This window comes from Bidens hawaiensis, unplaced genomic scaffold (assembly GCF_021521415.1).
Source record: "Bidens hawaiensis isolate Kalapana, Puna unplaced genomic scaffold, B.hawaiensis_p1.1 tig00043431_1, whole genome shotgun sequence".
Lineage (NCBI taxonomy): Eukaryota > Viridiplantae > Streptophyta > Magnoliopsida > Asterales > Asteraceae > Bidens > Bidens hawaiensis.
In genome coordinates, this window is record NW_027497691.1 from 118,849 (window position 1) to 133,509 (window position 14,661).

The 14,661-nt window shown below is 43.6% G+C and overlaps 1 pseudogene; it reads left to right on the plus strand.

Moving 5' to 3' along the window:
- Nucleotides 1-5,412: 5,412 nt before the first annotated feature.
- Nucleotides 5,413-14,661, plus strand: part of LOC143594267 (TMV resistance protein N-like) — a 30,404-nt pseudogene continuing 21,155 nt past the window's right edge.

Here is a 14,661-nt window from a genome sequence, read left to right on the forward strand (position 1 = left end):
CAAGTTAACAGACATGTTATAACTGCTTTTGACCAATTATAACAATTATTGCATCATATAGCAAATTATGTCAAGCATATTACATATAGATAATACTTGGCAAATCAAAACAATTTATGGTCAAACATAGTCGGTGTAGTTCAAATACCCCGTTAATGATGGTGATTGGTGATCACGGTCAATAATGGCTTCAAGGGTACTATCGGACGGGATACCAACTCGTATGAACTTGGATTCTAAATGGAACAACATCCTTTCGGTGTTTGTTTTTTTCAATAAGATCTGCAAACTGCTTTTATGGTCTTGAAAAATAAGTTATTATTTAACTTCTTCACACATCTTAACATCTTACAAACGGCTAATGTCCAACACCACCAGCACCCATCGTGCGCCACCACCACCACCAACCGTTCGCCACCACCACCACCCACTGTCCGCCACCATCACCACCACCCGCTGTCCGCCACCACCACCGTCCACCACCACCATCGTCCATCACCACCACCACCACCACCACCGTCCACCACCCCCACCACCCACCTTTCGCTACCACCACCGTCCATCACCACCACCACCCACCGTACGCCACCACCACCACCCACCATCCGCCACAACCACCGTCCACTACCACCACCCACCTGTCGGCCACAACCATCGTCCACTACCACCACCCACCGTTCGCCACCACCACCTACCATCTGCCACTAACACCGTCCGCCACCCACCACCATCACCGTCCATCACCACCATAACCCACCGTTCGCCACCATCACGGTCCACCACCCACCACCAACTATTTTACTAGTCTACAGACGTTAAATGACTTCTATCTACTGTAATATGTATGATATGTAACTAATTTTCGAATTATGCAGACGATACCCAGTTTATAAAACAAACAGTATTATATTTTTATATTGCAGACCTTTAAACCACATCTTTAGTTGCAAACATGAAATCAGATGAAATCAGACTGCAGATAGTTTTTGTCTTAAAAAATAAACGGCACCTAAGAAATTAATATATATTTCTCTACACATAATTTTAATTTTCCACACTTTTGAGAGATATTTATATTCCCCTCCCTCCCAGCAAATCACATTCCCGCCCATACCCTGAACCGAAATCCATCTTAATTCTACAAAATAAAAAATTGTTGATTTAAGGTGCCCGACTCTTGACTATTAAACCAAAAATACAACATTAATGCTTTAACCGGTTCTAGGTTTACACTGTGCCGTTGTAGGTTTTACACATGACTTATGAATCAAGATGAAGGGAAAAATAATAGTGAAGGGATCTTGGTGAAGGTATGATGGAAAAAATAGAAGCTCGTCAAAAACATATTACAATCTTCAAACAAGTTGTTCATTTGCACAAATCTTTCTTCCAATCACAATCTTGCAGGTTTGTCTTTCTTTGTTGTACTTAATTATTCTAGTGGGGTTTGTTGAAATTCATTTTAGGTAGATTGATTCTTTGGGATTCTTAAAACAAAGTAATTGGATCTTACCTTTTTTTCGATATCAAATAATTATGTTAAATTGTTATTCCTTGTGAATCTGAACTGTGATTGAATCAAAATTGATAACTTTCTTTTTTGTTTGTGTAAAATTTCAGATTGAGTTCTATTAGATAGATGAAATTCCGCTTTTGTTCATGCATTAATTAAATAATATAACTTAACTGGATCATTCTCTAAAGTTTGGTTGAATCGATCATATAACAATGTCAAATTAACTTTCTTTTTGCTCCTATTCTAGCAAAGTTTTCTGAAGAATGGACGAATAGAACAAGATTATATATTTTTCTTTATGGACAACGTAATGACAATGAGTAACAAGTCTGTTTAATTCCTAGGGCGCGTTCGTTTCACAGAATGAAATGGAATTGGAATTGGAGCTCGAGCTTCATACGTGAAGCTCGGACTAGAGCTCGTTTAAGCTTGATTCGAGTTCTTAATGAGCCGATATCGAGTAGCTCACAAGATGAAACCGATTGAAAAAGCAACAGAGGAGCAGTCAATTCCTTTATATGGGTTTAGATAGGGTATCACTAATTTGGTTATGGTTTCGGTATTGAAGTAAGGAGATGAAAAGGTGCGATGGTTTGCAGGTATGGTACCCGTAGAGACGGTTAGGGTTTCACATAAAAGGTGCCTCGGGGGAGGGGGGCAAAGTGAGATCGACACGTAAGATTTTGTGATAGGTAATTGTATAAAGTTTATATAGTAAGATTTTAATTTTAGTGAAACTTCTTAGAAACGGACGTGTGAACCTTATTTCCGTGAATTAACGATAGGGGGGACAGTTGTGATTCACTTTTGACCTATGCTTAAAAGTACTCTTCATAAAGCATGTCTAGAACAAGCTCATGTGTTGGTGGTGGAAACTAATTATATGACTAGTTCATGTTCAATCTCTTATACATATGCTTTTATAACTTTTAAGAGTCCATCTTTCATGATCGGTGATCCCGTGTATACATTCTTCACCACCGGTAACCCCCTCCACTTTCACGCCTTCTAGCCTCTTGCTCCGTGTGCCGGTGTCGTCGTCCGGGTGAGACTCTCTCTCTATGATTGCCCTTTCCCTGATGTCATATCATTTCACAGTAAGTTTACGTGTAATTCCAATTTCCAAATAAGTTATAACTTATACATAGATTTTTTATTTTTGTATTTGTTTTGTGAAATAATGTTTCATAAATAATTCTATAAAGGATCTAAGTAAGAACTTTAACAAGTGGGCATATAATTCTGATGTGTAGTCTTTGAGAAATGATAGTAGGGAAAATCCTCAAAATAGATATGTTTGACCCCCTTCTTTTCGTTCTTGTCCATTATACCAATAAAATCCTAAAAAATAGCCACTCAAGAAATGTCGGCCGATGTTCTTGAGACAACCGCCGACTGTTTAGTTTTGCCACCCAACGAAACTCGTGGATGAGTGATATCACGCCACGTGTTGCTGAATTCCAACTGCCGATGGAATTGCCATACATCCGACGAAACTAAAACCAATTTATTGACATTTCATGTTGGTTGGATTATTATTATTATTATTTTTGCTAAACAATCGGGAGTAGGTGGTAGTTGTTTAATCATTTTACAAGTATTTTGTTTTAAACAATGCAACACACCATGAAACCAGTGCTTTTTTTTTTCTTTTATCATCACACCAGTCAGAGGCTGATTTAGAAATTTTCATTACAATGAACATAAAATGAATCAGGTAAAAAATGGGTCCGGTCAAATACAAAACCAACGTTGTCCCCTTTCTACCTGAACCATTGTTTACTAACACCAAGCACTATATTTGTTTTCTTTCTAATGGCGAAACCATTAGGCGTTTATGGCCGTAACGTCACGTTGTAATTCTTACATACAACCAATTAACCGATATAAGTTGGTAATGGTAGGATAGACATTTTTAGTGTTTGATATTTGTTGTGAGGTTTTATTGTACGTACTTTATAAAAATTAATTTCATTGTGAAATTAACATAATAATTAAATAGAAAAGTGAAGTATTTAGAAAACTCAAAACAACAAAAGATCTTGTATGTTTTAATAATAAGGCCAACAAAATAATAACAAATAAGTTATAGTGGAGATAATGTTGATGATTTGAGGTGTTTTGATAGGTTAAAGCCCACTATTTTCAATAAAGGATAATTTTTTTAACTAGGCCATGATTCATGAAATAAGATTTTAAAAGTCCAGATAACAAATAAAGTAGAACACTCTTTTATCATCATCTTCCAAACTCCAAACAACATACACGGGAGAAAAGGTTTATGGCCATGCCACCGTTAAATATCGATTCAGTATGGCATTTAGTCGGAAGGAGGGTCAACGAACGGTGGGCACTTACTTATTATTGACTCGTTATAAACTAACATATATCCGTAAACACGTCATTCCGGCAGGTGGACGGTGGGCATGGTGCCCCACCGTCTCCAACCCCTAAATCCGCCCCTCACACCAGTGCTTAAACCTTGCAAGGAAAACCAGAAAAAAAGAATGTTTTAGAGAGACAGGCACAAGAACAGGAGAGAGAGAGATACAAAGATCAAGAAACTTGTAGCATACAAATAAAAAAAATATTCTCATTATGATCACCATATTTTGAGGCAAATGTCAATGCAATCTTACTCCAAACCTCATAACCATTACCATATTAATCTTCAATATTGGTTCCTTTTCATTTCTCTTTCAACCCTTTAATTTCCGTTGAAAATCTCTTTCAACCGTTTCCGATAAACACTTGATTTCCAACCAAACTCATAAGCCCGACGGTTTACTGATGGAAATGCTTCAAGGCTTACCATGCAAAGTGGCTAGATAAAGTTAAGAGTCAAAGATGTGTGAGAGATGTGGGGCCGGTTCTTATGCTTGTCTTTCAAATAGTTGCTTCATTTTCGGTTTTGAAGAATAAGTCAGTATGCACGTTTGCACGTTTATAAGTTTCCTCTTTTTATACAAGGTAGTTATTTTGCTTTTAAGTATTTAAATGGCTCTCATCTCAGTATCTGGAGACACTTGAAGTAATAGTAAAAGCAATTCTCTTGGCTTTCTTTGATTCCTTGTTTACATTAAAATTCATATATTGATATCACTGAAACCATCAGTGGTATTAGAGCACCAGCAATACTTGATCCTGTGATTACTCAAAAACCTAACCTCCATGGCTGAACCGCCAAGCGCTCTGCAGACTCAACCAACACTTATCCCCATTTTCAAAGGGGACGGGTACAATTACTGGAGTATAAGGATGAAGACCATCATCCGATATAGTTAGCCAGAAACACTCATACGGGGTAACAGTGACTGATCAATCGATAGTTGAAAAAGTTTTGAGGAGTCTCTCCCCACAATTCGATTTTATTGTTCCTACCATTGAAGTGTCATCTGACATGGATACTCTCACTCCTATGAAGTTAATGGGGTCCTTGCAGTCCCAAGAAGCACGGTTATTGAGCCGAACAAACCATAAGGGAGAGAATATTGAAGTGCAAGCACTTCAGGTGATGCAACCTACCAATCATGGGTCGCAATCCTCCTATCCAAGAGGTTGTAGGGGACGTGGCTGAACCTTTGACCTTAGTAAGGTTCCTCAATGCCATATTTGCAACAAGTATGGCCATTTGAAGAAAGATTGTTGGTACAACGAAGAGACTCAAGCCCAAGTAGTGACCGAAGAGACACCCAAAACAAGAAACTAAAGAAGAGCAATATCTTTATGATGTTCACTAAATAAATTGATGAGTACTCGAACCGACTTTGGTTTTTAGACTCCGGATGCTCGAATCACATGACCGGGGTTAGAGAAAGTTTCACTCACCTTGATAAAACTTTCAATTTGGAAGTAAACTTGGGTGATAAGAAAAACTCTCAGTCAAAGGAAAGGGCATGGTTCGCATAAAGCTTACAAATGGGAGTTATAGACTACTTGATGATGTGTACTACATACCTAGGTTGGAGTACAACCTTTTGAGTGTGGGCCAGCTCATGAAAAAAGCGTATGCCCTTTTGTTTGATGAAGAACAGTGTGTATTTACTAACAAGGCTACAGTGGTTGAGCTCATGTCCATCAAAGTGGGGAAGAACAACATGTTTGTCTTTGATGCTTCCAAAGTGGCCTATTATCAACGTACACCCTTCAATGCACATGATGTGGATTCTCGACTATGGCATATGAGGTATGGTCACTTCCATTTTCATGGTTTAAAAACCCTCTCTGAGAAGAGTATGGTTCGTGGTCTTCCTAGTATAAATCTCTTTAACTCCTGTGAGGGACGTATAATTGGAAAACATAATCAACTTCCATACTCATCGCACTCTTGGAGGGCAAAAAAAACCCCTTGAATGAGTCCATATAGACTTGTGTGGAGGATGCAAGTTAAAAGTTTGGGTGGCAACCTTTATTATCTTTTGCTTATAGACGATTTCTCTAGAATGAGTTGGGTTTATTTTTTGAAATACAAGTCACACGCATTTAAAAAGTTCAAACAATTTAAAACCATGGTTGAAAAGGAATGTGAGCATCAAATCAAAGTCTTAAGGACCGATCGTGTTGGAGAATTTTGTTCACATGCCTTTGAACTTTTCTATGAAAATAATGGAATTAAAAGAGAACTCACGATTTCTTACACCCCTCAACATAACGGTGTGGTTGAACGAAGAAACCGAATCGTTATGGGCATGACGAGGAGTATGTTAATAGAAAAGGGCTTGCCAAATTATTTTTAGGCTGAAGGAGTTTCCACAGCAGTTTACTTACTCAATAGAGCAACAACCATGGTCTTAAAAGATCGGACTCCATATGAAGCATGGAGTGGCAAAAAACCCATTATGCACCACCTTAGGGTTTTTGAGTGCATAGCCTATGGTCATGTTCCACCCCATCAGAAAAGAAAACTAGATGATATGGCTGAAAAATGCATCTTTATTGGGTATTCTGAAAAAAGTAAAGGTTATAGGCTTTATAACCCTGTTACAAAAAAATTTTCAGTTAAACGAAATATGGTGTTACTTGAAAATTGTAGGTGGAATTGGGAAGAGAATAACTTATTTAAAGATGGAGTGTACAAAATTGCATGGGAGAACCCTTTCCCATTGTACTTGTATGATGAAGGCCATGTGAATGAAAATGACCACTCATTAAATGATGACCATGTTCAAGATACCACACCTACTTTTACATCAGATAATATGACCTCTTCAGACATTCACACCTCCACTAGTCAACACTCAATAAATACCTCTCCACCTAATACCCATCAGTCACTATCACCCATTATGCAACCTAGTTTCAACACCCCTAATAATTCACCACCCTCACTAAATTCTACTAACCTATCTCCTGCCATGAGTTCCTCCACAAACCAAAACCATGTCTCAACTACTCCAGCAAGTCACCCACAACTAGAACATTCCGGTCAAGTTACCAAACCTCCTACATGGTTGCAAGATTATGAGAGTGGTCAAGGTCTTTCCGATGAAGAGGTTCAGTTCTTTGCTCACTCAATTTCAGACCCAATCACTTTTCAGGAGGCTGCTACAAAGGCTGAATGGCGAGGTGCTATGCAGAAAGAACTCGAAGCTATTGAAAAACATGACACTTGGGAGCTTGTTACTCTGCCTTCAGAAAGAAAAGTTGTTGGTCTGAAATGGCTTTAGAAAACTAAACTGGGAGCTGATGGTAAGATTATGAAACATAAAGCAAGATTGGTCGTGAAGAGATACTCTCAACAACCCAGGATCGACTATCAAGAGACCTTTGCTCCTGTGCTTGATTTGAAACAATCCGGGTTGTAATTGCTGTAGCCGCACAACGTGGATGGAAACTGCATCAGTTAGATGTCAAAGCAGCATTCTTGAACTGTGATCTATCTGAGGAAATCTATGTTTTGCAACCTGAAGGGTTTGAAAAGATTGGTTGTGAAGATAAAGTGTATCAATTGAAGAAAGCCTTGTACGGGTTGAAGCAAGCTCCTCGGGCATGGTATTAAAAAATTGACGGGTACTTCACTCGTAATGGGTATGTCAGAAGTAAAAATGAACCAACATTGTATGTTAAACGTGAGGAAGGTGAAAGCATACACGTGTGCTTGTATGTCGATGACATCATTTATACAAGTTCTTCTCCCAGGCTTTTGAAGGAATTCAAGGAGGGAATGGAAAGTGAATTTGAAATGTATGATATGGGTCTATTGCGACTTTTTTTGGATCTCGAAGTAAGGCAAACCTCTAAAGGTGTGTTTCTGTCCCAGGAGAAGTATGCAAAAGCTCTTGTGTCCAAATTTGAAATGGAAGGTTGCAAAGGTGGACGAAACTTCCATGAATGCTAATGAAAAGCTAAGCCGTGATGATCAAGCAGTAGAGGTTGATGAGGTGATGTTTCGAAGTCTGGTAGGTGGTTTAACTTATTTAACACATACAAGGCCAAACTTGGCTTTCTTGGTTAGTCTTATTTCAAGATTTATGCAAACTCCATCAAAGTTGCATCTTGGGGCAGCAAAGCGAATTGTGAAGAAACACTAATCGACCCCGGCAGACTACGGATAATCTGGGGGTTAAATAGATGTTTCCCACGAGGATGAGGTCCAGCAAAGAAAGTTGTTCTTCAGGTGACCTGCAAAACAGACACCGTAAGCTCGTCACTGAGAAGGGGGGGGGGTTCCTCCTTGTGACCACCATCCGGTGTGAGAATCAGACTAGATTGCTCTGAATATAAGTGTATATTAAGAGATTGCTAGAGAAGATAAGATAATGAGATATCAGATGATGTCCTTACCATTCCAAGGTGTTGGAGTATTTATAGCCGAAGGTAGATTTCCAAGAAGGTACAGCCGGCTGAATAGTATCCCTGTTCTACCAACAGTGGGCTACGCACAAGCCATGCTGGTTGGTGGATAGGCTGCGGCCGATAATGACAAGGCCGGCTGCACTGTTCCACCAACTGTAGGCTACGCACGTCCCACAGTGAGGGTTGGTGAGTAGGCAGCGGCTAATAGTGACAAACAGTACTAGAGGGTGCTCCTCCTCGTACTGTTGTCGGTGAGCTGTCACCCTGTGATTGGTTCATGGGCTGTTTTGGTCAGATCGTCTATTTTGCCCATACCTTGGCAGGTATAGTACAAAAGATCTTCCAGAAGCATACGGACTGGCTCATTTGGGCGGGAGTATTCCCGCCTTGCTCATTCCTTCAGGTGACATTACTGAAGTATCGAGTTAGTGCCTTGTGCGTGTAGCCTTGCTATCAGTGCGGGTAGCCTTCCCTGATGGCTTGTATCCGCAGCTGCGGGAACAAGCGGGGTACACCATTGGGAGGCTTTCCCTGCGGGAACAGCTGGCGTACTGCGCGTAAGGTCTTCTCTGAGCATGGTGGGTCCTGCGGAAGCAGTTAGTCCTTGCGTAGACGTCCCTCTTCAAGGTGAGTCTTGCGGGTCCAACTGGGCTCTGCTGGGACCTACCTCTTCAAGTCCCCCCAGTCTAATATTCTTCTCATGAATTATTAATAAGTGAGGTGAACTTTTGGACTTTAGCAAGGGGTTTTGAAAAGGGGTTTTTAGTTTTAAGGTTTTCCGTGGGGATTCTTCCCGCGGTTTTCCTAATGTCACGCAGAAATTCCCGACTTTTCTGCTTGATCTTTGGTTATGTAGCGGGTAGGTCTGTAACCTCCTCGCAAGTCAGGAGCGTTGAGTCCCACTTGTGTGGATTCTCCATGGGGTTTTGGTAGTTTTGAACATAGTGATCAATTATGTTAAAACCACCAATTCCATCTTGGAGTTTCAAACAATATAGTTCTCGACGTACCCGCTATGCGGGGATGTTATTCCCGTTTCCGCAAGCATGGCCCAGAAGATCCTTCTTGGTTTGAATTCCCTGCGGAAGGCTAAGTATGTGAAGGGTTTTACCTTGACACTGTACCCGCACTCGTCTTACGGTTACTTTACTTCCAAGGTATTCCTGGCGTCAATTCCCTGCGGGTGCTAAGTATGTGAAGGGTTTTGCCTTAACACTGTACCCGCACCTGTCTTATAGTTACTTGGTTGCCAAGGTAAGGGGTATTTTCCCGCTTTTGAATCTTTTTGAAATTTTGAAATTCGAAGAGTTGGTGAAAGGATAAGAACAGTCCAAACTATTGAAACGTCGTCCGACGGTTTCTTCTGACAGTGTCAGGACGTGCAGGAAGTTATGGCGACGTGACAGTATATGGTCATTCCAGGCGCTTTTTCAGGCGCGTGGGCGCGAATTTTCGGGCGCGTGGCCGCGAAATTAATGGCACGCGTCCTTTCAACAGCTGTTGCCAGCTTGCTTATTGCCACGTGTCATAGTTTCATTGCACCTGCGATTTCTCTCTCTTCCGCATTAAATTCATCGCATTGATTGCGATTAGTATATAAAGGGGGAGAGGGTCCTTTGTAATTCACACTTTCACTTTTCATCTTCAAAACGATTTCTGGCGAATACTCACCTTTTCAGTCGAGCATTCTCTTGAAATCGTTCTCTTCTTTCATACCTGCAAGATGTCTTCTGCTCACGATCTTGAGGCTACAGCCCAGGAGGCTGGGGTGTACGCCGAGAACCCGTCATCCACGTCCGACAAGGATGACAAGAGTACTGCTGGCGAGTGCCAGTGTGCTCTGCCTGTCGATCTATATCAGTACATCGTCAGGAAGTTCATGCTCGAGTCTTTCGAGCCTGAGTTTCCTGAACCTCACCAGACGGTGTATGATGCCCCAGAGGCAAGATCGGGGTATATGCCGCATTCTTTGTCTATGGGAATCTTAGGTTCCCCTTGACGAAGTTTGTGTACCGTGTTCTGGAGAGGCACGGTGTACACCTGACCGAGGTACACCCGATGGCGATCGCGAAGATTCGCCACTTCGAGTGGGTGTGCCGGATTCTTGGCGTTGAGCCCTTCGTCGACCGCCTGATGACCTTCTACTCTTGGAGGTGCATCCAGGGGTGGTATACTCTGATAACCCGGATCAAGGGTTTGAAGATTTGCGCAACCGAGCGCAGTCTTCGTTCATGGAAGCGGGAGTTTTTTTATATCTCCGCTCGCGCCATCCCCCTTGCCATGAAGTTCAAGAATGGGCAAGCACTCCCCAGCCTTCACGCCTCTAACTACCAGGAGGCGGAATGGTTCTCAAAGATTTCCCGAGTCCAATCTCCGGTTTACCGCTTTGCGGAGTCCGGGATGGTGATGCTCGGGATGAGCCGGGTGTGGAAGGATGCGGAGTTGCAAAAGATCCCGATCGTCCTTGAATACGGTTTGAACTCTGTCCCTTACGGTATGCTCTGTCTTCTTTGTTTATATAGGTTTGTCTTCTAACTTTTTCTTTTATTTCAGAAGGGAACGACTTGCAGTCGCTCCTGCATCCGCGGGAGGCTGATAGTCCCGCTCGGATGGGTACTCGTGCTCTAGATGAGAACGAGTTGCCCATCCTTGAACAGACGGCGGATCGGTTCGTGGAGGTCTACCCGCCAGGCCACGAGATCCTGAGCGCCAGGCGGCCAGGTAAGGCGTTATTCAACCCTCGACCCCTCAATGCTGAAACCTCTGCTGGAATTCCTCTAATCTTGTGTTCTGATGAGGAATCCGCAGATGGTCCTCCGTTGGTGCGGAAGAAGAAGGCTGCCGGCGGGAAGGGGAAGGCGAAGGTGGCCTCCACTGCCGATCCGGTGCCTCGGTCTGATTCAGAGACCGAGAGCGAGGAGGTGGCGGGGAACCCTGGTGGTGATAAGACCACTGCTCCGGAGGCTGTGACGACTGTCACCTCCGGAGAGCCCAGGATGACGACGGTGAGCGGCGTAAAGAGGCCGGCTCCATCGGGTTCGTCCCCGCCTGTCCGCACTTTTAGGCTCAAGAAAACCCGTGAGTACAAACTTCCTTTATTTTTAACTTCATATCTTTCCATCATTAATACTTTCTCCTTTGTGCAGGCGTGGATGCTACCGCATTCCAGGGTGGAGCGGGGAGGAGTACCTCCGGACCCATGATGGTAGGCTTGGTCAGCCTACCTGAGGCGATAACCCAGGCGGCTGCGCCTGCTTCAGTTGGTTCAGTTGCTCATCCCGTTGAGCCAACTGTTCCAGCTGTGATGACATCACCGCCGGCTGTCGGTGCCATATTTACTGAATCTTTCACTGAGCCGGCGGTTACTTTTTCTGCGGGCTCCGCAGCAGCGACCACGGTTGTGAGTTCACCTACGGTGAGTTCGCCTCCGTTGGTTTCTACTACCGCGGCTGCCTTCACCATGCCTCCTCCGTCATCGGCAACGACGGCCGATCCTTCAGGTATGCTTGGGGCTTCTCGCCAACCTCTGCCTCCTTCCCATCTGCCTGACCTCTTGGACGGATTTCTCTTGGGTTCAGGTGATGGGTTTGGCGGCTATCGGCCTGTTGTCGACCCTACAGGTGCGTAGGGTTCTTTTGGCCTTTTTTTTTTTTTTTTTTTATATCATCTTTTCCTAACTGCTTTTTGTTTTTTGCAGTGTCGGATTCCAATGAAGTGTATGTTCCACTATGGAACATCCGCCGAGGAACAACCCTTCGCACGCCTGTGGAGTGCGTGGAGTGGGCTCGTCACGCAGCTCCCAGTGGTGCGTTGGGGGAAGCCATGGCTAGCTACCAGGAGGGTAGGCTAACCAATGAGCTTCGGGTTCTCCTGGCCCGGATGCAGCCGCGCGTCGAGCTGCTTTGTCGTGAAAACGACAAGTTAAAAGCAGCTCGCATCCAAGAAGTAGCTCAGGCGCGGGCTGTCCGGAAGGAGAATAGGAGGCTTACCGCAGTGGCTGCGGAAAAGGAGAAGGCCTTCAAGGCCCTCGAGGTTGAAGTTCAGGCCCGGCTCGAGGCCCGTTCCAAGGCTGCCCAAGCTGTTAACGAACAGCTTCGGCTGGCTAAGGAAACTGCACGGAACGCAACCGAGAGGGCCACCAAGGCTGAAGCTGTTGCTGAGCCTCTACGCCTCGAGAATGAGGAACTTAAAGCCAAACTAGAGGCGCTCCAACAGGCTCATAATGCCTTGGCGATGGAAGACGCCAAGAAGCTCCAAGAGATCTTGGACCAGAGGGGCGTGCTTGACCACACTGAGCGGAAGCTAAAGGGCGTTGAAGAGGCTGCTGCAAAGGAAGTGTTGCTTGCCAACCTCAATAAAAGTGAAGCCGAACGCGCCCGTAACCAAGCTCAAGCCGCCCTCCAAGAGGCTCTGGTTGCCAAGGAATGGCTTCTTCGAGAAGCGTTGTCTCAGGTAAGCGTAACTTCATAATGTTTTTACGCTTTTCTTTGTAAATAGAAAAGGTTTTGATACTTGTATTTTTTCTTGTAGGTTGTGCATCGAGTCTTTACGGACACATCATACGACGATGCCATGAGCGCAGCCCTCAACGCTTCTCATGAGGATGGGGAAAAGGCCGGCTTCCTGCTTGGTCTAGGGTTTGTTGAGAAAGGCATCCCGCCTTTCAACTTCCCTTTGTATGATGTGGATACTGAAGCTGTTTATGACTAAGCAGTGAACCAGTATGCCGCCTTCCCGCATCCGGTGGTGGAGAAGGTGAACGAAGTCGCTGCTGCTGATGATGGGCTAGCTATCCTTAAAGCTTTCCTTGAACCGCCACGCTCTACTGATGGTGCGGGTCCAAGTGAAAGTGATCCTGAAGCTTGATCCTGAAGATCCCTTTCCACCATTAGAGTAGATTTTTATTTTTGTATAGCTTCTTTTGTATGCGGGTATGTACCCAGCAATCTTTGTAATATTTGAATTTCGATGGAATAAAGATTATTTGCCAATCCCTTGCCTTGTTTATTTCACGCATATTCTGATTTAACTTAGCAATTTCTTTAGTACTTAGATAATTTAACTTTTCAACGTGGTAGATAATAAGTTAAAGTTTTGCGTCCTCTTTCATGATTGTGCGGATAAGACCGTCACTTGCACTTAGTAGGATGGCTTAACTTTACCTATATCTCACCTGCGTGGAAGTTTTCCTCATCTTTTCCTTTGAAATTTTCTAAGTGTTTAGAATAAGTTAACCTTTGAGCGTGGTAGATAATAGGTTGAAGTTTTGCTTCCTTGTTCGTGATTGTGCGGGTAAGACCGTCACTTGCACTTAGTAGGATGGCTAAACTTTGCCTACATCTGACCTGCGTGGAGGTTTTCCTCATTCTGTTAGAAATTTTCTAAGCATTTTGAATAAGTTAACCGTTCGACGCGCGGTTGTCAATAGGTTAGTTCAGTTTCCTCTATCATGATTTGTGCGGCTAGGACCGGCACTTTCATTTAGTGGGATGACCAAAGTTTACCTATGACTGACCTGCGTGAAGGTTTTTCTTTTGAAATTTTTACCGTTTTGTGTTTATGCGGGTTTTGCCGCCTTCCACACGTAACGACTTACTTCTTCCCATATTTATGCGTTGAATACCGGCACATCAGTGTGGGAAGTTCATAAGTATAAAGGTAAGGCTATCAACACATTGTGAAAGGAGAATCATTTCCATTAGAAGTGGCTCTAGGCCTTTTCTTTACAAGTTTGGAATTGATCTACATATAACATTTGCGTAATTGAGCTCCATTCCATGTTCTTGGGATGGGAGTGCCATCGAGCCTTTCGAGCCGGTATGCGCCCTTTCCCAGAACTTCTTTGATAATGTATGGCCCTTCCCAGACCGGGGCCAGTTTTCCTGGGCGTTGTTGGTTCGAAGCCTCGTTGTTACGCAGTATGTAGTCTCCTACATTGAAGTTGCAGAGTTTTACCCGCGTGTTGTAGTACTTTTGCATTTGTCGCTTGTAGTTCTCTTCACGCACTGCGGCTAAGTCTCTGCGTTCCTCAGTTAGCATAAGGTCTAACCGTCTTTCCGCATCATTGTCTTCTGGCTGAATCAAGACCCTTGGTGAGGGTAAACCAATTTCGACCGGGACCATGGCTTCAGTGCCATAAGTGAGACTGAACGGGGTTTCTCCCGTACTGGCCTTTTTCAGCGTTCTGTTTGCCCAAAGGACGTGCGGAAGCTCGTCCACCCAGCCGGATCTGTGTTCCAAGAGTCTTTTCTTTATGCCTTCGACGATGCTCTTATTTGCTCTTTCTACCTCACCATTACCCTGCGGGTGCCCACTGAGGTAAAAGTGTGGGTGATTTGAAGTTCTTCCAG